This window comes from Pelophylax lessonae (assembly GCF_965119305.1).
Source record: "Pelophylax lessonae genome assembly, chromosome: 1".
Lineage (NCBI taxonomy): Eukaryota > Metazoa > Chordata > Amphibia > Anura > Ranidae > Pelophylax > Pelophylax lessonae.
Genome location: NC_138768.1, coordinates 77,696,269 through 77,702,547, shown reverse-complemented (window position 1 = coordinate 77,702,547; position 6,279 = coordinate 77,696,269).

Here is a 6,279-nt window from a genome sequence, read left to right as displayed (position 1 = left end):
ATTGGGTTTAAAAACAAAGAAGTGACAGCAGCTGCCATAGTTCTCTTGACCAACCGTTTTGATTTAATTTCTTGCATATTTTTGGGTCATTTAATTCCAAGAAGGGGAAGCACTGAAAAAAAAAAAAAAAAAAAAAGCACTAATTAAATGTAATATATTCATACACAATGAAACCTCTTATGAACGTTGTGTTTAGGGCAGAGAGAGAAGGGAAGAATATGATGGGTTCCAGTGCAAAGCAGAGAATCACATAACACATCATCTTGCTATGGACAACAAAAAATCTCTACGGCATGCAGTGTGATCCATCCTCTATATCAGGGTTTCTCAACCAGGGTTCCTCCTGAGGTTGCAAGGGTTCCTTGAGCAATGGGCAATTTCTGCCTCTCAGATAAGTTTCCAATGACACCATTGTTCCTTTTAGCTATCTGTAAGGGGGTAATTCTTCCCAATGATGATAAGAGTAAGGAGCATTCTTCCCACTGTCTGTCACTAATGTGTCATGAGTTGTAGATTTTTCATTTTTAGCAGGGGTTCCCCGAGACCAGAAATTTATTTAAAGGGTTCCTCTGTGTTGAAAAGGTTGAGAAAGGCTGCTCTAGATCATGTCTCTGTCTTCCTATGTGCCTTGTAACATTTTGAAAGGCAATTGCGCAGTCATGCATCACAGTACCCAAACTAAATTTTTATCATTTTGTTTACAAAAATAAGAGCTTTCTTTTGGTGCCATTTAATCAATGCTGGTTTTTTAATTTTTTGCTAAATAAATTAAAAAACCGACAATTTTGAAAAAAACAAAAAAACAAAACAAGTTTTTCTTTTGTTTCTGTTATAAAATTTTGAAAATAAATAATTTCTTAATGAATTTAGCCCAAAATGTATTCTGCTATGTTTCTTTGGTGAAAATAACCCAAATCAGTGTATATTATTTAGTCTGTAGGAAAGTCATAGAGTCCACAAACTATGATGTGTGTGTGTGTGTGTATATATATATATATATATATATATATATATATATATATATATATATATATATATATATATATATATGGGTCTGTACTATATGATCATTGTGACCAATCCCAGCTAGCAACACAATAAATGGCTTGAAAGCGTGTACAAGCGTATACAATAAATGGCTTGAAAGTTTACAACTGTCATATGACATGCTGTGATTGGTTCCGGCAGTGGGCTGGTACATCATGACTGGTTCTTCATCGCAGCTGGTGACGGATCGCACTGTGGAAGCACATCATATGACGTCCGCCCGGATCGGCGAGAGGCCAGCCCCGACGTCATTCACCTTTAGGCAGGTTGGGAAAACAGTTAACCAACTACATTGTTGTATATGTCCCTGTAATGTCAGAAAGGTATAAAGTTGGTTCCGCTTTACCAAAAAAATGCTTATGCAGATAAAGGACATCTCTAGATAAAAACAAACTTTGCACCTTTGACCCCAGATCTCTCCTCTCGTCCCCCATACAGCCGGTCAGTCTGATTGGCTGCTTCTCTGGCCGCTGGTGGCCAGGTAAACAAAGGAAGTTATGAACTACTCTTATCTCCTGGTTTTAAGGGTTACCGAGAGAAGGTAACGATGCCCATTCCCTCTCTCTGTACAAGGCAGTCATCGGCGCTGGCCGAATTGCTCCTGGGCACCGCAATCAAACGGTAGAGCTCGGAAGAAGCAGTGGCAGGAGGGGGATGGGACTCCCTTCCACCACCCGCAGAAGTGATCAAGTGGTTTATTTAGCCACTCCGATCACTTCTGCTTTACTCAGAATTGCCGGCTGAAAAGAATGATACCGAGATGGTAACTGTAGGTGCAGGCATCATCCCAGTATAACCACTGAAACCCGAGGACGTACAGGAACATCCATTTGGGTGAAGAGGTTAAGCGCCTCGCAAGGTCGCATACGACTGGGTCTTGGCTCAAGTCGCAGCGTTCCTCCTGGCCGACAGCCCCCCCAATTTGCATGGTGAGGGATTCGGTCTGGAGTGGTGCCCGCCTGGTTCCTGGGGTATGGTAAATATGATCCCCCCCTCCCCCTGCATGTGGGATATATATGGGCACCCCTCGGGGACGGTTGGATCTGTAGGTTCCCCTCCTTTCCCCCAGCCCCCCTCTGTTTTGTGTCTTTGTACTCTTTGTATTTGTGGTCCTGCGACCCGGGTCCCCCTCCCACTGTAGATTGTGGCCTGGGCTCCAGGAGTCTTTTCTGGGAGCCTCGTGGGCACCCCGTGTGGTGGACATTTTGCCGTGATCGGTGCCATTGCCTTGAGGCCTGTGTTGTTTTCTATCCCAACAGCCATGTTTGAGTAGTCCGGTGGCCATTTTTGGTTGGTCTGGCGAGCACAGGAGCAGCAGCAATGACAGTAGAGCCTCTGGAGTGGCGATTATGGCTGTGGGGTTTCCTCCTTTTCCCCTGGTGTTGACTCCTGGGTTTCCTTTTCCCCTGGATGCTGCTCGTGGATGCTTGGCTATCTCTGGTGCAGACTGGGGTGGTGAGTTCTGGTGAGGTCCCTCCTTTTCTCTGCTGTGGGTTGTGGGGTGCTCTGCTTTCGGGTGCCCCTGTGGTGATAAGGGTGCGGTGCCTTCAGTTGGTGGCTCCCCTAGCTGTGCTAGACACATTTTGCTGGTGGGTTCCACTTTCAACTCATGGCGTTTCAGGAGAATGTTTCCCCACCTGACCGCCTCTTGGAGGCAGCAGGTCCCTGGAGGTGCAGGCTAGCAGAAAGCGCCTCACCCTCCCCTGCCTCATCGGTCTCATCAGATACTGAATGTGGCTCTGCAGGCACGGACGTGGCCCACCCTGTGGGGCTTGTAGCCACTCTCCCTGATCTATCAGATAGTGAGGATGATTCCTCACAGGCGCTGGTTGACGCACTGATTACATCCATGCAGGAGACTTTGAAGATGGAGGATGCAGCTGCGGAGGTGGCTGTCCCTTTTTGCCACTCACAAGCCATCTTGCACGGCAAAAGTGTTCCCTTATCCCTCCTAGAAGTGTCCAAAATGTCCCTTTGTGGTTCCTAAACGCTTTGCGGTGAGGTACCCCTTTAAAAAATGACTCCTCAAGAAGGGGACTGTCCCACCAGTGGTGGACCCCCCTGTCTCCAGGCTAAACTGTTTGGGGCTACCCTGGGTGACATCATTAAGAGTCTCACGGGAGGGAAGAGCACTTTTCTTCTGCAGTCTGGAAAGGGAAGAGCCTCATCTCAGATGCAGCCCTTCTTTCTCGGCACACAAAAAGTTTTTCGCCCCTCAGGGTCCACTGCCAAGGGTTCAAAACCTTTCAAACCCTCCTCGGGAGGTTTCAAGCAGCCCTGGTCTGACAAGCCAAGAGTGAGATTCTCTAGATCCGCGGACAAGGCTCCTTCAGCTTTCGGTTTGCCCTCACCCATACCTGGGGTGAGGGGATGTCTTTGTTGGTTTCCAAGCCCGTGGACCTCCTTGGTAAACGACAAATGGGTCCACAAAGTAATTCTGTCCAAGATAGAGTTTTGTTCTTGGGCTCCGGAAAGGTTATTTCCCTCCAACTTGCGTCTATCCCTGGACCGACTGCAAGCTCTTTTCGGGGTGGTGCTGGACCTGTTTCTTCAGGTAGTGATTGTCCTGGTTCCATATCAGAACTGTTTCAAGGTTTTTATTCAAACCTATTTACAATCCCAAAGAAAGTAAGGTTCGTCTGATTCTGAACTTCAAGGCTCTGAACTGCTTTGTGCAGGCACAGAAATTCAGAATGGAGTCCATTCACACAGTGGCATCCCTACATCAGGGGGATTTTCTAGCCTCTATCAACATCAAGGATGCTTACTAGCACACTCCAATATGTGCCCGACACCAGAGTTTCCTCCTCTTTGGTATGGGAGGGGAGCACTATCAGTTCGTGGCATAACCCTTTGGTCTCACCTCTGCTCCTCAGGTCTTCATGAAGGTGTTTGCCCCAGTTCTGGCGTTCCTACATCAGCGGGGGATTGCTGTGCTGGTATACCTGGCGAGCGGAGTCCTCATTTGCATTGATGGACAATATGGAGATCACTATACAGACCTTGAAGGAGTTTGGTTAGTTTCTAAACTACCAGAAGTCTGGACTGATTCCATCCTGAAAATTGGATTATCTGACTCTGGATTCAACTCTAGCCTGAGTGTTTCTTCCTCTGAATGAACTCCATAAGTTGCATGCTGTGATTCATTTGTTGCTGTCCCGCAGGTGGTCTTCCCTCTGGACTTGCATGCGGGTGCTGGGCCTGATAGTGTCTACTTTGGAGGCAGTTCTGTTTGCACAGTTCCAAACAAGGTCCCTCCAAAGGGAGATCCTGGTGAAATGGTACAGGTGTCTAAAGTCTCTGAACAATCTGATTCGGCTGAGCCGTGAAACCAGGGGATCCCTGGTCTGGTGGCTCTGCTCTCTGACTCTTCGGCAGGGCAAATCTTTCCTCCCCTTGTATTGGACAGTGGTCATGACTGATGTCAGTCTATCCGGGTGGGGAGGTGTCCTGGGGTTGACCTTCACTCAGGGTTGATGGATGCTGGGAGAATCCAGACTACCGATCAATGTCTTGGAACTTCTGGCAATCAGGCTGTGCCTGGATCACTGGACAGATCAGCTCCCGGCACGGATCCAATCAAAATGCCATGGTGGTGGCTTATGTCAATCAACAGGGCTGAACAAAAAGTGTGTTGGTGTCTCTGGAAGTAGCTGGCATTCTCCGGTGGGCAGGACGCTTCATTCCAGCCCTTTCCTCTGTACACATTCCAGGTGTGGAAAATTGGCAGGCGGACTATCTCAGTCGGCAGGAGTTGGACCAAGGGGAGTGGTCCCTTCATCCGGACATGTTTCATTTGATATGTCTAAGGTGGGGCACCCCCAAGGTGGATCTGTTGACATCTTGACTCAACAGAAAGGTACTGAGGTTTGTGGCATGGTCACGGGATCCACTGGCGGATGCCAGAGATACTCTGGTGGCCCTGTGAGGTCAGTATTATCTGATCTATGCCTTCCCTCCTCTCAAGCTTCTTCCGTGGCTTCTGCACAGGATCGAGGCCAAAGGTATTCTGGTGGCCGCGGACTGACCTCGCTGGTTTTGGTACGCTGACCTGATGCGATTGGTCGCCGACATCCCTTGTAGACTGCCTCTCAGGGAGGACCTGCTGTCCCATGGGCTGATCTTCCCTCCTGCTTTACAATCGCTGGCTTTGACGGCCTGGCTGTTGAAAGCCAGTTGCTGAAAGATAGTGGTTTGCCTGGATTGGTGATACGTGGAAAGCGTACATTACATGATGTAAGTCGATCGGTGTTCATCCCTGTTCTTTTTCGGTCGCTAGGATTTTGACCTTTCTTCAATGAGGTGTTGAGCAGAAGTTGGCCTTGAGTACAATCAAGGGCCAGGTGTCTGCCTTGGCGGTCTTCTTTCAGGGATCCTTGGCAACGCATTCCTTTGTGCGTACTTTCATTCAAGGTGTTCGACACCTGACTCCGCCAGTGCGGTTTCCTCTACCACCATGGGATTTGAACTTGGTGCTCTCAGTTCTCCAAAAGTCTCCCTTTGAAAATATTTGGGAGCTTTTTTGGTGGCTATCACCTCTGCTCACAGGGTGCCAGAACTGAGAGCGTTATCTTGTCGTACCCCCTACTTGGTGGTCCATAAAAATAAGGTGGTTTTTCGTCCACGCCCGTCGTTCCTACCTAACATCGCCTCTAACTCCTATTTGAATGAAAACATTGTGTTGCCTTCTTTGTGTCCCAGGCCCGCTCATCCCAAGGAATTTGCGTTGCATGCCCTGGATGTGCTTTGGATGATTCAGGTGTATCTGGCAGCCAGGGAGTCTTTTCGGAGGTCAGACTCACTGTTTGCGATCCTGAACTTGCCAAGAAAAGGGCTGTCCGCTTCTTCTGCGACCATTTCAAGATAGATCAGACAGATGATGACTCCGGCCTATTCCATCAATTGTCAGGTTCCTCCTTTCCCTGTAACAGCGCACTCTACTCGGGCGCTTAGTGCTTCTTGGGCCTTCCGTCATCAGGTTTGCAAAGGGCGGCCACGAGGTTGTCGGTGTACACTTTCACTAAATTCTACAAAGTGGATATTTTGGCATCTGCGGACGCTTTCTTTGGCCGCAAGGTTTTGCAGGCTGCTGTTTGAGAGGGCCTGTTCCCTCTTTGGGAGTGTATTGTTCAGGTTGGGCTCCAGTTGTTTTTGTTGAGACCCTGGTACCTGGTTGGCCTCTTGTGTTTAGCCATGGGATTTTTTTTGTTGTCCCACCCCTCATGTTTGGCA